Consider the following 19,257-nt stretch of genomic DNA (forward strand, 5'->3'; position numbering starts at 1 on the left):
TAGAGTAAAATCTTGATCCTTGGGATACACATGTTCCCTTCTCCTGAACATTGTGAAGGAGATCATAAAAGGGCAGAAGGATATGTAAGACTGCCTTTGATATGAAACACACAGGATTGAAGTTTCATGGGTCTAGCAAATGTACTCCAGGAGATGAGCCAGCAGCATAGCTTTTCCAGATTAAAACCACTTGGGAGTTACAGATGATGCAACTGTCCTCCACATGTGTCATTTCCCTCAGACACAGTTGGGCAGAGGCATGGGGTCAAAGCCATGGGCTCCGAAAGGCAGTGAGTCCAGAAACATTGTAATTCCTACAGATTTGGCACTATATCTAGCAGCGGTGCCTCTAACACTGCATGTACTAATTTGCGAAGTTTGAGGCCTTTTGCTGATTTATTCACAGGAAAACAGCATTTGGACATACAAGCATGTTTATTTTCACTGTTTTCACATTTGTTCTCAAATGAAAGAACTGGACACCAAGGTTTTCATTTTAAAGACATGACATGAGATGATCTATGCGGAAGAACACAGGCAGCTGCAATTTGCAATTCACTTTTCTCACTAAATCTTGCCTGGGAATAAGCCCCAGAGGAAAAGTAGAAAGAAATTGAGTTCTGTGCATTTTCTGTCTTAAGCCTCTCATGGAGCAGAGGCTGCCTGTAAAATCGGAACCATTTTTTTAGGAGACAAACATGTGTCCTTTGAACCAGATTGAATATTAAACTGATATGGACTATTGGCTTGTATAACTACTATATCCATTACACTGAACCATGTAGCCTGCTTAAAAGTCCTTACTACCTTGAAACACCAATGTTTTTCTTTAGAGGGAAAAGCTGTTACACCTACTCAGTTAATCATATGATGTTTACTGTGTGTTTGAAACTTGTTAGTGTATAAATTCCTCCTTACTGATTCAATACACTATTTCTTTGAAACCCAGGTTCAACCTGGATTCTTTTATGGCTCATTTATTTACCCACATAGGTTGATCATTATTACCTAACAATCTCAGTGATTTTTATCTGCTACCCATATCTGGTTTCCTTCTTGTTTTGGGTTATTTTTTATTACCTTTATCCAGCACTGAGAATGTTTTCAAGAGTGTGATCTCTCTACCTGTGGGCACTGAAACAATATTTACTTTAGATTAGGTACTGCTGGGGACACTTCACATCCTCTTTCACACATCATGTGTTATACCTCAAGCAGAATTCTCAAAAAATTGAATGTAAAGTGATATTAAACCCTAATCCAAGCAAAAACCTGGTGGTTTGATAAGTATTTTTCATGGAAAAGATTTTTTTTTAAATCATGAGAAATGTTTAAACTAAAATGAAAACTTTTAGTTTTGATTTAAAATGTATCACTTAAAAATCCAACTTTCTTGTGACTGAATAATTTGGTTGAATAAATAACTGAATAATTTGCATCCTCTACTCAGTGTTGGGAAACTTTCTCCACGCTGGCCACGTGCAATTCCCAATGTTAGCTGCTGGTGAGCCACCAGCCAGTTTGTTTACCTGTGCTCCCATAGGCATAGACAGTCAGATCCTATTAGTTGTGGTTCACCATTGCCAGCCAATGGGAGACACGGGAAGTATTGACTCGGCCTGCACCTCTTCCCACAACTCCCATTGACTAGGAACGGTGAATCACAGCCACTGCAAGCTGTGGGTGGCTATGCCTTTGGACACCCAGATAAACAGTCTGGCGGCCTGTGAGCAGCTAAGCCTGGCAAACAACATGTGGCCCATAGGCCAGAGGTTCCCCATCCCTGCATTACAGACAGCAGTAAACTCCTTGAGGGGACCCTTCCATATTTTCCCTTCTTTCCAGAATCCCCTTTCAGAAATATTCACATTGAAGGGGACAGTGAGGATCATATCATTGCCAGGAAATAATATTATTTTCCTTCTTACTGACCTGAAGAGAATGAAAATGAAAATGTTTCTATATAAGAGGAATTTAATAAGCAGCTGTGAACTGGTCTGAAGGCAAGTAAATATCAATTGTTCTTCCTGAAACAAACCTTCAAACACAAAATAAATGCAGACCTCACACTAGGTAAACATTTTTAAAAAAGAGAGACACTCACTGGGTCTTTCACATGGATATCATGGACTATATCCACTGGAACCAAACCTGTATACACTAGCTGTTGTTCTGTTCCTATATTATAATTACTCATTTGAACTGCAGTAGCATCCAAAGGCCACAGTCAGGATCAGAGCCCCTTTGTGTAGGTGTTGTCTGCAGTTATATGAGAGTCAATCCTTTCCGCCAAAGAGGATACAATTACAAGTTTGATCTTTTAGTTTCCCCTCAGCTATTAAGATAAAATTCACATTTGATCTTTGTGCATGGAAACACACACCCTGTTCCACTACCTCTAAGCAAGTTTAAGAGAAGGCAAAACCATAAAAAAGGAGATTCAGTTTGTATGCTATTCAGAGTGCACATACTTTCGCCAAACAGCTAGTCCCAAGACCCAAGAAAAAAAAGAAGAATGCTTTTGTCTGTTTCTGCCATGACACTCCAAGACTGGATCAAGTCAGTTCTGTCTGACAACTCAGGCAAGTGCGCTACAATTTTCCACACAGTACACCTCAATTTTCATTTTCAGCACCCTTGCTGTCCTGGTGTTGGGACTCTTTCAAACACAGATGGTGATTTATGCCAAAAGATGCCACTACATGTTATTTAAGTAAATAATATATAAACTGATCTCTAAAACCTAAATATCAAATACTTTTAGTACAGTACTGAAGACAAGGTCTCTCCAGTGACTCTTTACGCTACATAAGCTATACTGATGTTGCAAGTCACAGTCCTTGATATTTTTATGTAACTGCAATATCCTGAGATAAATGTGCTTTATTTTGTAAAATATAATATATACTCTGCAAATCTTAAAATTTCTGATAAATAAGTGGTAAGAATAAAACCATGTAATGAAATATCCTAAGTTTTCCCTCCAGGACTATACCACCATTTGATTTCACAGAAGGTAAATTCCATCAATCAGCTTGTCCTTTGCTGCCATGAAAACAAATTCAAGTTTATTTCTGTAAAGAAGGTAATGATCAAATGGGCAAACAGTCAAAGTAAATAAATTAAATTAACAGCCAAAGGGAGGAAATATATCAGCTGTCGGATTTTCTCATCTAAAAATCGGAGAAGTCAACCCAATTGTGTTGTAAGGTTAATTTTAAAGAAGAAATGATATGGACAATTAAAACTTCAGAATGGATGAGATTAACATTTCAGCTACCCATTTTATTAATGTATGTCCATGGTATACTAGCAGCACCATGCTACTAGGCCTGTCCTTGCCAGGTGATAAGTATCTGATATCTCAGTTCCCTCAATAGTGGATGTGGGGACTCTACATCTCAGGCCTGTACGTAGGCAGTGTTTAAGAATATTGTAGATCAGGCAAAACATTTGTAGAGTCTCCAGAAATTCCATTCCTGTAAATTCAGCCATATTGGTGGTGTCAGCTGGGTTTCTATTTGATTTTCTGGGAATCATTCACACTAGAAACTTAAAATGAAATTCAGTTATCCAGATTATGATCCCAGTTTCACCTGTGTAAATGGCAATTAACTTGGATTGAAATCTGGCCCAAAGTAAGCATACTAGTGTGAATAAAAAACAGAATAAAGACTTGCACATGGGTTCTGGGTGCTGGAGCTAAGGGGGAGCAGAGGATGCTGCCACACTCCTGGCTTGAAGTGGTTTCCGTCAAACACAACGTTTACAGTTTGCTTCAATGGCTATCAGCAACCTCACTATACAAATTGTTCTAGATCCCCTACAGATACCACCCAAAAAAAGAAAATGCTAAATCTCTCAAAGCTCTCATCTCACTATGGATGAGCTAAGAAATGTGCAGTTATTGCACACTGAAGTTTGTCCTCTGTAACTGATATATTTGGCTGTATACTGGTGGTCATCCCATTGCACTCAGAGGGAATTTGTGTGTGAAAGGATTGCACAGTTGTACTGATTGGTTTCCTGAAAATACTATATGACAGCTGAAGAGGCCAAATGAGAAGACAATTGACATAGTTTCTAATCTAAAGGTCTTTAAGATCAAATGGAGATTTTGCATCCCTGCAGATCAGGCTGTGCTACTTAGAAAATAGCCGCCACATATATCTTTCCAGTGTAGCACTGTGAACTGGAGAATATGTAACCATTAAATAATGGCTTAGTATTTATTAAATATTTGCACCTAATGCTACATCTAAATATTTTACAATATAAAACCTAATTACTGGCCAAATTAACCCCTGGACTAAGCAAGCACATCGGCATTATCTTCAAAATAGTTCTTTAGGACAGCGGTGACTTTGGACTGTAATTGTCACTCTTGAGCACACATTCTGATGGATCTACTCTCTTTTCAAGTAGGAGGATGCACTTAGTTCACTTTCCATTGTGCACCTGAGGCACGCTGATCCATCACAGCACTGGGTCTGTCACGTCTTGTGGCTTAAGTAAAGCTGTACTGCAATGTTGTCAGCAAGATATGTATTGACCAGCATAGCTCAGCTCAGAGAGAATTTATCTTCCTTAAACATGTGTTATCTTTGTTACCTAACTCATCATCATTTAGACAGCTTAAGTTCATACACATGAAGGACACATCAGCCAATACAGCCATGTGGACTTTGAAATCACTCATGAATGAGGCTATATTGCCACCGATTCATATTCAGACACAAGAAATGATTTACCTTCTGATGCTTCTTTTTTACCTCACTTGAATGCTGGTTGTTTAAAATAATGTAATTATTTCCCCAAGGAGACTCAGTTTAGATGCAGGCTTTTTTTTGCAGTTCTGCAGCTGGTTAGATTGAGATCAAGTGATTCACTTTAAGGTCACACAATGAATGAATGATTGACACAAAATGATTTTGAACCCAGGGCAGGACCTTTCAAACTCCCTGCTGTAACCACTGGAGCACAATGTCTCCCTTGAATAAGTCCAAGTATTGGTGCCCAGTGAAGCTATAGATTTCATAGTCCTCTGCAAAATGAAAGTTTGCACTTAAATTGTTTTAGTACTAGAGTAAGACAGGAATAAATAGACCAGTGTATAGATGATATTGCCTCCAATCAGCTTTCAGTGTACTACAATGAGACAAACTACAAGCCTAGGATCTAAGCATCTCCAACTTTAGCCAGAACATAACTTTGTGGTTTCAGACCATCTCTAGTTTTGATCCACTCCACATCGGTTTAGGGTCTCACTTTCAGAGAGCATCCTGTACAATAGAAAACTCTGACAGAGTTTAATTTTCTTCATGCTATGACTGTACCTATCCCACATGTCAAACCTTGACTTATGACCCCAAACAAGGTCAGGCCATTGGTATGAAAATTCTTCAGGCCAGGGATACCAACTCTGATTTCATATCAGAGTTTGACTGGTTTTTCAGATTTCAATGGAATTATGTCCAATTTGCAACTGTGTGAGACCAGAATCAGAGCCATTATTTTTGTCTGCAAACCACCAGGCATATTTATAGTATTGTGTGAATAATGGATGTTAATGCTATTAAAGATGATTGCTCCTTCTTTCACAAAACCTTAAGGTAAGCAAAACAATACAAAATCAACCCTGAATACTAAATCAACACAAAGAAAATGGCAGGCTCTATAAAGGAATAAGTACCATCCACGTACCTTCTCTGGGACAGAGTCATCTTGTCTGGTGTCTACGTGCCTAATTTTCTGTTTCCCCCTTGACTCATAAGATGACACTACATAGGACGAATCAATGTTATGTTTTTAATTTAAAGCAGACCCTGGAGTAAAATATCTCTTTACAAATCTTTAAAATAAACACTCACATAATTTGGCTGTGTATGCAATGCAAGGAGGGAGGAAGGATTGAGCATGATTAAAATTTAATTTGGACCACTAATAGCCGTTTGTTTCAAAAACTCAGCTCTTCTCAGGCTGGCATACAAAGTTTACTTTCTTCTATTGTCAGTTGATTTGGAGTCTTAGCTGGAATTGAAAGCAGTACCTAAAGTGCCTTCTCTCATAGCCATGGGCAGCCATTGTCAGCTCATATTCCATTATCTATGTTCAGAACAAGTCTAACAGTAAAAGTAGAACAAATCAGGAAAAACTCAGCTCTTGGAAGTCACAGTGCAACTCAGAGAAGTGTAATTATGTAGGCCTTATCTAACTTAACGTAAATACGCATATTACATACCTCTAGGATTATATTCAGGTTGGGGCAGGTTATTTTCCAGCCTCATCTCATTAGGCTACCTATTTATTTTATTAAGAAAACCCTATTGTTTTTTGACTCAGCAAACTTTTTGTTGGGATGGTATATGAATCTATTTTGTTTTGGTGTAGCAAAAACTTCTTCCTGGCATCTGCTCTGAATTTGCTTTTTAACATATCTGTGCCTCTTTTTCACATTTGAGTTAAACTGAAAATAGCAATTTGGAATACAGAGATATGTACCATTTATAGTAATAATAATAACAACCAAGACTATTTACATCCCCAGGGACCTCAGCAAGGATCTCTTTACTCACTACTGACATGCAGCTACCTCAGATTGCAATACCACATACATTTTACACCACACAACAGTTTATAGATGAGGAAATGAAACATACATTTATATATAGCTGAAACTACAGGGATGCAGAATACAATTAACTTGGAAATTGACCAGAACTTTGAGGATGACGTATGTATGCTTTGCAAAAAAATAAAAAAAAGTTATGGGATCTTTAATAACCATGAGTACCGTAATTTAGCGAATATACCCTGCACCTGAATATATCCCGCACCCGAATATACCCCATGGTTTTTTCTATTTGAGTAAAAAAAACTTGTATACCCCCGGTCATGAATATAACCCGCGGGGTATACAAGACTTTTCTGTGCCGGGGGTATATTTGCTGGGGGTATATTTATGGTGTGGAGGGGGGGGGGGAGGTTAGCCACTCACTGCCCCAGGTTCCAGCGCAGCCGCCAGCCTCTGGGCAGGGGAGCACCCATCCCACAGGTTCCTCCGCAGCTGCAGGAAGGGGTAGGGGATGAGCGCTCCCCCGCCCCTTTCTGTGGCTGCACAGGAACCGGGGGGGTGAGTGCTCCCCCGCCCGGAGGTTGGAGTCTGGCAGCTGCGCAGCCACAGGAAGAGGCAACTCACCATATGGTGAGTAAAAAAAATTCTGTATACTCTGTATACCCGAATATACCCCACGGGGAAGATGCGCGGTTTGTAAAAACGAATATAACCCGCGGGTTATATTCGCTAAATTACAGTAGTCAAGTATGCAGCTTTGTGTCTCATTTGAAAGACAAAGTATATCTAATGGCGGCATGGTGGGGCAATGGTTCAGTATTGACTCAAAGCAGAGAATTAGGAAAACCTGAAACAGTCCCCATTAAAATAAATGGGAATCATTCCATTTCTTTAAATAGGAGTTGGATCTTAGAGAATCACCAACCTCACTGCCTATTGAACCCTTTGTTTTTCCTTGAAATTTTCTCAGTGATCAAACATACATCTTTTGTTTATGAGATCTGACAGGACCACAGCCTGAGGTGGTAGGGCTTTTATCTCACGTGCCATAATTGAATCTACTCTGAAACCTTCTGTTTACTGAGTTGTTTAGCTTGTTCATTTAGCTTTCAGCAAAGAAAACCTGGCTCAGTTATGTTATGCACTATTTAAAATGTGTTTTTTATTTTCCCAGGGGGGATTTTTTCTAAGAAAAATACAGGTCTTGCTGAGAAAGTGAATTCCGTTGGTTTCATATTGCCGCAAGTTCCCTGACACTACATGCCAAAAACAAAAACAAAAAACTTCGATTTTGAAAGCAAAAAATAGAATTAGATGTATGATTCTTTAGGGGCACTTTGAATATTTAAAAAAAATATTGTCCTTAACACTTAGGAGTTGATCCTTCTCCCATTGAAGTTAGTAGGAATTTTGACATTGAGTTCAATGGAAGTAACATTGGACTATTTTCAGCCTTGATTTCAAAATGGTCATAAAATTGGCAGAAACAAAAAAACTATACAATGAATCAATACATCAAATTTCCACATGGTAGCTTGTCAGTGAGGTATGCAAACAAATTGGTTTGATCAATACACGTATTTTAAAGAAAGGGGGGGGGGGGTTCCAGAAATGTTACTGAATGATCACATTTGATTCTCTTTACTCAGGAAAAGTCTTCTGCCTCACAAATTTAACCTAATTATAACTAAATATGAATGAGCTCAGTCTGCATTACAACTTCAATTTAATTGGTTGTTAGGTTTCCCCCCCTTAAATGACCAAATAAAGGGACGTATAGGACTGAGTGACAGACACTAGGAAGAAAAACAACTGTAGGCAGTGACAGATCCTCTTCTCAGCTGTCACATAGCTACTTTAAAAAACAAATAAATAAATAGATAGAGAGAGAGAGAGATAAAGGGAAACATTTAGTACAACATCTGCCCTGCAGTCCTTTTGTCCACAAACTCCTGCTGACCACGATGAAAGCTGTGTATGTGGAATGACAGATGCATCATTGTTTAGGCTCAGTTCCTCCAAGGTTTTTTACCACCTCCCTCCCTTGGATTTCAATATCTTTGAGTATTTGGGCTTTATCCAATAATATTCTCCTTATTCTAATCAGATATGTGACCAGCCCAGTCAGATAAAAGTATATTTTCAATGTTCATATTTATTTTCTGAGTGCCACTGCATGTTCCCATGCCTGCTGGGATTTTGCCTTCTCTATTTTAAGTTCTACTCACCAACACTGGGGACTGAGGAAATATCTGCCTCTTCTTTTTACGGAAGGGGAGGGACTGCTCAAACAATTTAGACTGTAAAATGTATATGTACTTAATGACTATACAGATTTTAATCAAACAAATTGTACTGCATTTTTGAACTGGTTAAATTAACCTTGTGTCCCATATACTCACCTCTTATGGGCTGTACTGACCTCTTAGGCAAGGCAAATCAAATCAGCTATGAACTGCTTGAACAAACTTGTCAGAACTCACTGGGAAGAAAATTCTACATCTGCAATATTTACTAGTGAGAGAAGCTGTACTTAAACACCTCCTATACTTCCTTCAGATTTACCTATAGATCATCTAACCAAACCAAGGAATGGCAAGCATGTGAACTAATGACCTGAAAATGATTCCTTGGATTGACCAAATATTTCACCCCATTACACTCTGGATCATGGCTACAGCACGTAACAAAGGGTAAAAGCGTGAAGTAATAAGAGAGGAGATCAAACATGTGTAGTAGGAAACCATGAATAAAAACTTTTAAAGTCTGCTGGAGAAGTTTCATTTATAATGGCTTCCCCTCTCAACCTTCTTTACAGACTGGCATATGGTGCATGCTACGGATGAATAAGCAATGATACACGTACAGCTGCACATCTCTGGTGCACTCGGTCCAGCTCTATATTGCCAGCTGGCCAGAAGCAGCCAAGTTTCCAGAATGATTTGATTCTTTCCAGCTGTCCAATACAGCAAGAGGTCAGGGGGACGAGAAGTGGGGGACACAGTCATTCAGTCTTCACCTATAACAGATACAGATTGAGCCCAAGACAGACAGACAACTGCTTCTCAGACAGCAACATTCTTAATGTACAAACCCTTCATTTAAATGATGTGTTAATGTGAAAGTTAAGTTTGGACAAGGTTAAGTGACTTTGCAGAATCACTCACTGCATCGAGTTGTGAATAATATATGAAATAAGCGATCCAAGCCTGATGCGCAAGGAATATGTGATGCAGCTTGTTGTACTGTTCCTTCTCGGGTCCTCTTTGTTGAGCCCTCTGAAAGTAACATCCAGGAAAACTCATTTAGATCACCATGTGCTGACGTCTCAACAAACCAGCAGACTTCTCAAAGCCATTTTTACTCTCAAGTGATGTATAAAATTATAGTATAGTAACGGCCTCTGAATTTGGAACCAAAGGGTCTCCATACACTTTTAAGAGCCTTCATTTTATATATGGGCTTTGGACATAGAAACATCATGTAGAAGTGGATCATTGTGATTAGGAATGCTAATTGTATGTCTAGGTAACTTCTAGGAAAAGATGCTGATTGGTCATGATGCAAAGGCCAAAAATCACATGTGACATTCCCAGAACTATATAATAATGGACTGTGTTTCAGTGATTTATTTTAATATTATGGATAACCAGAAATGAATAAATTTAGTAGCAAATAATCTGATGTGATCAATTATCCTTGGAAACTGCCAGTAAGTCTGCCTGTTCATCCATCTCCTCACCTGCTATCCCAGATCTAAGGACAAGACAGCATGGCCTACTAGCCAAGATTAATAAAGCAACATTTTAGTGCAGGACAGCACGTTATAATGGTCTATACCAGAGGAGCTGCCAGCTAAGGGAGTGCTGGTGGCCCAGGTAGCGGATCTCAGGCCCACACAACTCCACCAGGCCCTGACCCAGCACCCAGCAGTAGCAGAGTGGTCAACTTCTGGCTCAGCAAGTAATCCTATTGAAACACACTGATCTTACCCGATGGGGAGATACCATTTCATCACCCTCCCTGGGTCACTTCCTACCACTGTCTCCTGTGAGGTGATCCATGAGGCTTCAGGGTATTCAAGGTCCAAAAGCACAAGTCGCTTCCTGGGATTTAATTAGTCGCAGGGTTCTGAGCCGGCCCTTGGCAGGAGTGGTAGCTGGTCCCCAGCGGGAGCTTCCAGCACATTCCAGCACATCTTATACATTCAGTCCGAGGGAAGGGAATTACCCCTCGGGAAAGCTGCTGCTCTTTCATAGCTGACTTCAAGAAGGACACTATACGTAGTCATGTCTATATCTTCTTTTAGTTTTTTTGCCAAACTGCTATGCCAGAGGCACTTGAATTCCTGAAGTGGTCTAGGGGGACTGTTCTTCAAGCACAAGTAATAACCCAATAACAACTAGGAATTGTTAAGGTCACAGTCAGTGCAGGACATCCCACCCTACTTTCCCCCTCAGCTCTCAATCAAACTATGTAAAGTAATTGGGTCAGTAATCCTGAATTATGAGAACTGGGAGTACCTCATGTAATTCCCTCTACTCATGCACATGAGAATACTGATACACCAACATGTGTATCCTCAAACTCTCACACTTGTGCCAGACACCTACATTATACCAAGGAAAGAATGCACTAGGCAACACTTTAGGATGGGCTTAAAAAACAACCAATAGTCTGGTAGCTCTTTATAGACTAACAAAATATGTAGATGGTATCATGAGCTTTTGTAGGCACAGCTCCCCTCTTCACGAAAACTCTGCTACCATCTACATGTTTTGTTAGTCTTTAAAGTGCTACCAGACTATTGGTTGTTTTTTAAGTTTATCCTGTACAGACTAACTCGGCTACCCCTGATACCTTAGGATGGATAAGAGATAAACTGGCACCAACTGATCTCAAGTGACTCACCTGAATCCAACCTTTTTCTGGGGAGGTCACATTACATCCTTCCCTAGATATTAACTTCCCATTGTGTGAGCTGCTAACTCCCTCAGATCCTACAGAGCTTTTCTGTAGGACCCTATCCCCACTGAGTACTGGAAGGACGTGTTTCCAGTCAGGACAGCTAGAGTCAAAACTTTAACCAGGCACTTATTTCAGGGATGCTGCTGGCAGCTGCTGTGTCCCAGCTGGACAACTATTGCTTGCAGCTGTCTCTGCCAAACAAGGTAAAATTGTCTCTGTGCATGTCTCAGGTCTGGACTCAGATGCTCCTCCTGTTCACTCTCTGACAGTAACATATATGGTAAGTGAATCAAGGCAAATTTGTGACTTTTAAGAACCATGGTACATTGCTGTCTATGCTGTGCTGTGCCATCCCAGGGGTATGTCTAGACTGCAGACTTCTTTCAGAAGAAGCTTTTACAGAAGAGATCTTCCAAAAAAACTTCTTCCAAAAGAGAGTGTCCACACTGCAAAAGTTCATCGAAAAAGCCATCTGCTTTTTCAAAAGATAGTGTCTACACTGAATGGATGCTATCTCGCATTTAAACTGTGATTACTATGGATGGGGTGGCCACCAGGGCATCTGTGCTTTTTCCTCTTTCCTCTTCTTCTGCAAGAACTACCCCTTCCCCGGCCGCACATACCTTTTTCTGAAAGAGCTCTTATGGAAAAAGGCTTGGAATGGGGATTACCAATGTCGGAAAAACTCTTCTGTTCTTCTAATTTTCTTTCGAAAGAACACAATTGCAGTGTGGACATAACTCAAGGGCTTTTTTTGAAAAACAGCTGTTTTTCCTAAAAGAGACTGTAGTGTAGACATACCCCCAGAGAGTACCCTGTGATCTACTGTGCCCCTCTGATGGGGATTCATGATCCAAGAGTAACCTGGCACACACAGGTAATATAGGTCCTCTTGTGGCTTGGCTGGAGCAGAAGGCCATGGCCAACCTTTTTGGACTTCCTGAGACTGATCATTATTCTAGCTCTCTGAAGTCTATGAACTTATCCACATGCAGCACTTGTATCTTACACCAGTACAAGGGCAGGAGAAATATGCTTGCAACCTCTCCTGGGCAAAAAAAAGGAAGCATTTGGCCCTCTGAAAATAGCACCAGGAGGTCCAGAAGTCGTAGCATACAGCTCTCCTGTGATTTGGTTACAGGGGTGTGTCTCTTTTGTAATGTAAGAGAGGGGCTCAGAGATCTGAGTGGATGCTTTACCTTTTGAGAGGAAAAAAGATTATAATTGTGTGCTATTAACTGCTGTAGAAATTTGGCTACCTTAAAAAAATTTAAAAAGGAAAATGTTCACAGATTCTATTGGATGCATCAGCGTCTGCTCCAGATTTCTTGCCAGATTTTATTTCTGAGAGAGCTATAATGGGTTGTCTCTGAGAGTTTTAAATTCCAGAATGAAACCTGGATGGCCTGCGCCATTAGAGCAAAAACTTTTGATGATGCATTAACATGGCACTGACCCGGCAGGTTGGGATGTGCTGTCACTCTAAAATTCCATTAATAGGAAGCCTGCGGACATGAACTCAGTTTGACTTTAGAGCTTCATGTGTTTCAATTAAAAGTGCATTTATTTAATTAATGCATATTTTAGAAAGAACATATCTTTAAAAAGAAGCAGTAGATTTGACAGACTTACTTTGTCTATCTCCCTCCAAGTCAGCTGGGAACTACTGCTTTATTTATATGCAGTACTTCTGAGGGGAAAATTGAAACCTTGAAGAGCCTACAGCTGGGCCACTGAGGAAAATATCAGCCCTGGTAAACCCAAACTGTGAATTTGAGGGTTGGCAGATTTGATTTTGTTTGCAGCTATTCAATCAGCATTAATCTGATTTGAAGGCACAAGCAGGATGAATATTCTTTGGCCACAATGAACTGTATGTCGGCTGGCATCATTTCCACATAGGGACAATATTTGATGTGTGTAGTAAATAGGACAAATTCTACCTTTAATTGCAACTTCGTTGAAAAAACCATGTGAGTAAATGAGAAAAGCACTAAGCCAATTAAGTACATCAGGGATGTACTTGCCCTACTGTGTCTAAACACAATGAGCCTGATTTTTGTTTACTGTAAAAGGTCCCTTAACATTGAATGGTTTAACCTACTTTAAAAGTCACTTACCCAACTCATTTTCTGGAGAATATTATGATAGGAAAAACAACCCAGTAAATTTTGAAAGACAATATTTATGCTTCTTTTATATATTGAAACTTCTGATACACAAATCGTGAAGTGAATTTTTAATAATTTACTGTCAGGGAGACTACAGCTACAAATGCATACATCCTTCCTAAGACACTCTTGATGGTATCCAGTCTTATCGTCCTACTATAAACAGAGTTTTAGTATCTCATAGAGACACCACATGCATCTTATCTTTCCTAGCAATAGCAAATTAACATTTCACTGACTCATTCTTAGGTAGCTATCAACTTGGCTGGAAGCTGTGATTTTTCCTAGCTAGTACTTCTATTCAGTACCATATGCCAGAACTAGATCTTTGGATTTTGGCACCTTGGTTTGATTGGACAAGTTCTTTGACATGTTTTTTTTTCTTCATGTGAGGTGAAACAATTCAACTTCATTTGCACCTCATATTGTCAGGATTGTTTATTTACTTTGAATAGTTGCACAAATGGGACAAGTTTGCCATGTGATACAAAGAAGAAAGGCTTTGACATGTCACAGAATAATGATTAAGACTGTCTATGCAATCAGAAAAGCTTGAATTTCAATATTCACAATGAAGCTCAAGCACTGGTGTTGACTCCGTAGGTGTTCCAGTGCTGGACCACTCACAGAAAAATAATGGTAGGCACTTGGCAGCACAGCATAGTATCACTTCCCTCTCCCCTCTTAGTGCTTCCCACCTCCCAGCAGTGCCACTGATCATCTCCTTCCCAGACCCTCCCAACCATCATGATTAGCTGCTCTGTGGCATGCAGAAGGTACCAGGAGAGGGGAGAAAGAGCAAGGGCAGGGTGCACTCAGGGGAGAAGGCAGAACATGTTAGGAAGAGATAGGGTGGGAAGAGACTGGCTGGGGCCAGGGAAGAGGCAGGGCAAGATGGAGCTTTTAGGGAAAGGGTGGAGTGGGAGTGGGAGCAGGGGCAAAGCAGGGATCAAACACCCTCAGGGAAATGAGGACGCTCATGTCTATGAGATTAAGAATTATTCATAGAAATTATTTGGTAAATAGTGCTGAATAATGAATACATTTGATAAAATAGTTATTTGTTGGTGGAGAATTCAGTACAAAATTGAGTTAAATTATTTGTTAAACTGTTTTTATATGTATTTGTTTACAGATGATTGGTCCACCTCTATACCCAGGGCCGGATTAAGACCTTTAGAGTCCCTAAGCATTGAAAAGATTATGTTGCCTCCTCCCCCCCCCATATGTAATTCAAAATAAAACAATACTATACCGTAACATCTCTTTTTTTTGGTGCCCCTGCTTTGCTGGTGCCCTAAGCACGTGTTTAGTCTGCCTATTGGGTAATCCAGCCCTGTCTATACCTACCATAAAAAAATCAAAGAAACCCTAATACTAATGTGGGTTTATACTCAAAGATGTGTTCTAACAAAAGCCGCTAGAAGTATTAATCAGTAGAAGAACATATGGTCAAAATCAATCATTCCTTCTGAATAGTCCTGACTCTATTCCTCAGAGATTATGTACCTTGGGAAACCCACAAGTAAAAGTTTGCAGAGATTCCTGCATAACTTTTCCTTTCCTCCAGGTTTTTCTGTTAGAGAGAAGGATATAGCACATGGTTTTTATCTTTTTAAATTACAGCTCTGTTTATTTATAAAGACTTCAGTTTGAAAGCTGTTAAAAGTAATAATCTACATCTTTTTGAGGACTACAACTCCATAATTTAATCATGCCCACAAGCAGCAAGACACAGCAACTAATTGTCTATGTGTTGTTCATGCATGAAATGCAGAGCATTATTTGAAACCTAATTCTAAGTCAACCTATACTGTTCTGTCTCAGATATTCCCCAATCACGGATAACTATAATCTCATTTCTCTGTCCCCTAAAAACAGAATGTGATGAAGTATCCCAGAAGGCAGAAGTTTAGTTTTGTCTCTGCAAAGTAATGTTTTTCATGTCTGCAAGATTTCATATTTTCCATCTGCGTACCAAATCACAAATCCATTAATATTATAGCAGCTCAACAAGACATTCATTCATGTAATCACTTACATCTGAAAATGCCTGCTTTAATTCTCTGCAAACCACAACTGAATATAGCAGAACATCAAAATATCCAGAACTACTGTGGTTGAACACAAACAATAAAACCCTGCAGTGATAATGGAAGTGTTTTGGCATAAGGTACCTTTCTTGGACCAATGCCAGTGCTTCTGCAGAGCACTTGTTGAGCTACTTACTGTACTCTTCCCAACTACCATCAATAACCTCACCAGCCCACTCATTTAACACAAAAATCACTTGGTATGGGCACTTTAAAATCAATTAGCTGGCTAACATTAGCATTCTGTCACATAATGAAGATTGTTCCCGTAAAAAGAATAGGCACACACTAAAATGGTATTGTTAAAGGACCAAATGCTTCACTCTGATTCCGCAGTCAAAGGGAAGCAAAGAATAGTAGAATCAGGTGGGAGGTTGTGTCTAAGTATGCCATGGAGTTTCAAATCACTTTGTAATGTTTGTGTTCTGTGCTATACTGACTGATACACAGTCATGTCCAAAGCTGACAGGCTCAGTTTTGCTTTCAGATTTATCTGCACAATTTCTTCAATGTGTACCCCAAACCTTCAGAAGTCTTAACCATCCTCTAACCTTAGAACTGAAGACAAGGGGAGGAAAACAGCAGCTTGTGAGAATGGGGAGTGGGGAGGAAATGTGGATATTTTAAAAAAGGAAATGTGGGATTCCGACAACTTGTGATGAAATAAAGCTTTTTATAAACTACGTCTAATTTGAACAGAATTTTAGTCTTCAAACATTATTTAGTATAAATAAAATAAAAAGAAATGCTTGTTTTCTATCACAGAATATGCAGTAACTTTTACACTTTTAGGAAGTATCACTCTAAACTCAAATAGGACAACTGATATTGTTTTACAAAAATGTCACCACAGTACAGTTCGAAAAACAAATGCATTTCCTAAGTACTGTAGCTTCACTGATGTTTTCTCCATATACAGTAGTACCATATAGAACTTATGCCATATTATGTCTTATAGAAAACTATTAAATATTAAAAACAGTTAAAAGCTGAACATTTTGGTTTGGAGCAGAGGCTACATTCAGTATTTTTATGGAACTCCTAATCCAGTCAATAAAAGACACACACTCTGAACAAAACAGAATAATGATATAATGCCAAAACTTTCAATTTACAATGTGAATCCCCAGTAAATTTACTGGGGGTCTGCATAGGAAAGTAACTTAAAGAATAGGGCCTAAAATGGGTGGAGACGTATATTTAAAATAGTTTATAACTATCCTCAGAATGGGAATCCACAGTACCTCAAGCAAGCAAAAAAAATCACTGTAAGCAAAGGTCATGCTGAAGAATAACAAGAAAATAATTTTACTTCTGTGCAGTAGGTAAATAAGAGTTTTGCTGATGCAATTGATGGAAAATAATTTAAACCAAGGGGTATGTCTAGACTACATGGCTCCGTTGATGGAGCCATATAAAGTAGTTTACTCAACATAGTCAATGAAGGGATTTAAATAATCCCTGCTTCATTAAAATAAAGATGGCCGCTGCTCTGTGCCGACAATCAGCTGATCCGGCACAGAGCGGCAGTCTAGATGCGGCGCGGTCAACAAGGGAAGCCTTTGTCAACCACTCTGGTATACCTCGTTTCATGAGGTATAAACGAGCAGTTGACAAAGGCTTCCCTTGTTGATCGATCCATGTCTAGACTGCCACGCTGTGCCGGATCAGCTGATTGTCGGCACTGTGTGGCAGCCATTTTTATTTTAATGAAGCAGGGATTATTTAAATCCCCACTTCATTGACTATCTCGAGTAAACTACTTTACGTGGCTCCGTCGACAGAGCCATGTAGTCTAGACATGCCCAAGTGTTTTAAGTTGAAGTGGAGAGTGGGGAGAAAGGTGAGTGCCTAGAAAAAGTTCCTGGAAGTCATTGTAAAACAATCCAAATATGGTGTATGAACACTCGGGGCTTGATCTGTGAAAATGTGGAGCACTTCCTGCAACGTGCTCAATCCTTTTAACTCCTAAACAATGCAACGGTAGTTGGATGCACCAAACAGCTTGCAGGATCAAACCCAGAGTGCACTTTTTCATAAATCAAAGACAGCAAAAGTGTACCAGCTCTAATGAAAATTAGCTCATTATGTTCAGGTATATTACAGTACTTTCAGACAGGAACAGTAAAAATCAACCTACCAAACATTAACAAACATATATTGGTTGAAAGCCAAATTCTAAGTCATTATCTATATGGTATATATATTCAGATTTACTTTTTTGAATTCATTTCAGAAATGATGATTTAAGAGACCAACTTTGGTGCACCATGGACTTGAAGTTCTTTCAAGTAAAACAGCATTTCTCTCTCACTAACAGAATCTGGTCCAATGAAAGGTATTACCTAACTCCCTTGCATCTCTTATCCCCTAAGACCAATATAGCTACAACAATACTTCAAAACTTGTGCAATTTTTTACTAAAGAAAAGGCCATTTCATGTTTCCATTTTTTTTAATGTGTGTACCACTCAATGTATCTTATGGTTTTCCTATATTTTTAGCTGGTAAATAAATATGCATAGTATAAAACTTTGTATATATATTTTTGGGAAAAGTATGCCAGCAACTATAAAGAAAATAATCTTCCATTACTAAGGAACTCCAGAGCATAGAGAATAGATTTCAAAACCATTCTCTAGGTATTATATTTGCTTTGCTGAATTCACAGTGACACTATAATAAAAGAACTCACTAAGCAGATTTTAAATTACCTGGCAATTTGAACTTTGAATAATCACTGCTTTGTGACTGTTTGGGGAAAATGATTGCTAGATGAATAAAGACAAAAACTGTTCCACTCTGACAAACCATTCTTCTGAGCAAATTGAATCTTTTTTCTCCCAGCAGAGAAATGATACTTAATTCATTGTAAAGTAAAAACTCTATAAAAAGGAATCTTTACGGGAGCACTTAGGTCACTGGGTTAAACAAAGTGAACAGTATTCTTAATGGAAGATAAACGGTTGCCCTCTAGGATTTTATCTGTCATACAAAAAATATCTCATATAAAAACTAAAGTTCAAAAGATTGTTAAAGGCAAGCTTTGCCAGTGCTCTAAACCAATACCTGTGGCTTACCTCCTGTGCCCTAAACATGTGAAATGTTTAAAATGTTTGGCAAGAAGCTTTTTCCCTCATTTGGCTTGGCTTACTCAGTGAACCCAATGTGAGATAATCCAAAACAATTTTGGTTCAACAAAGGTTGGGAAAATATTATAGCAGACATAAAGCTTTGATGGAAAGGTTCTTTGATCTTAAGATTATAAAATACACAATTTCTAATCTGACAAATTTTAGCTGCAAAACATAATATCTAAACATTCCTCTTTTGTCATAACAGTTTAATCCTTTAAGAATGTGATTTAAACCATTAGGGAGCAAAGGTTACCACAAGATTTGTATGAAAGAGGAAACCTGCCTCAGACACCTATATAGAAAAATGTACAGGCC

The sequence above is a fragment of the Pelodiscus sinensis genome, chromosome 1 (assembly GCF_049634645.1).
Source record: "Pelodiscus sinensis isolate JC-2024 chromosome 1, ASM4963464v1, whole genome shotgun sequence".
Taxonomy (NCBI): Eukaryota; Metazoa; Chordata; order Testudines; family Trionychidae; genus Pelodiscus; species Pelodiscus sinensis.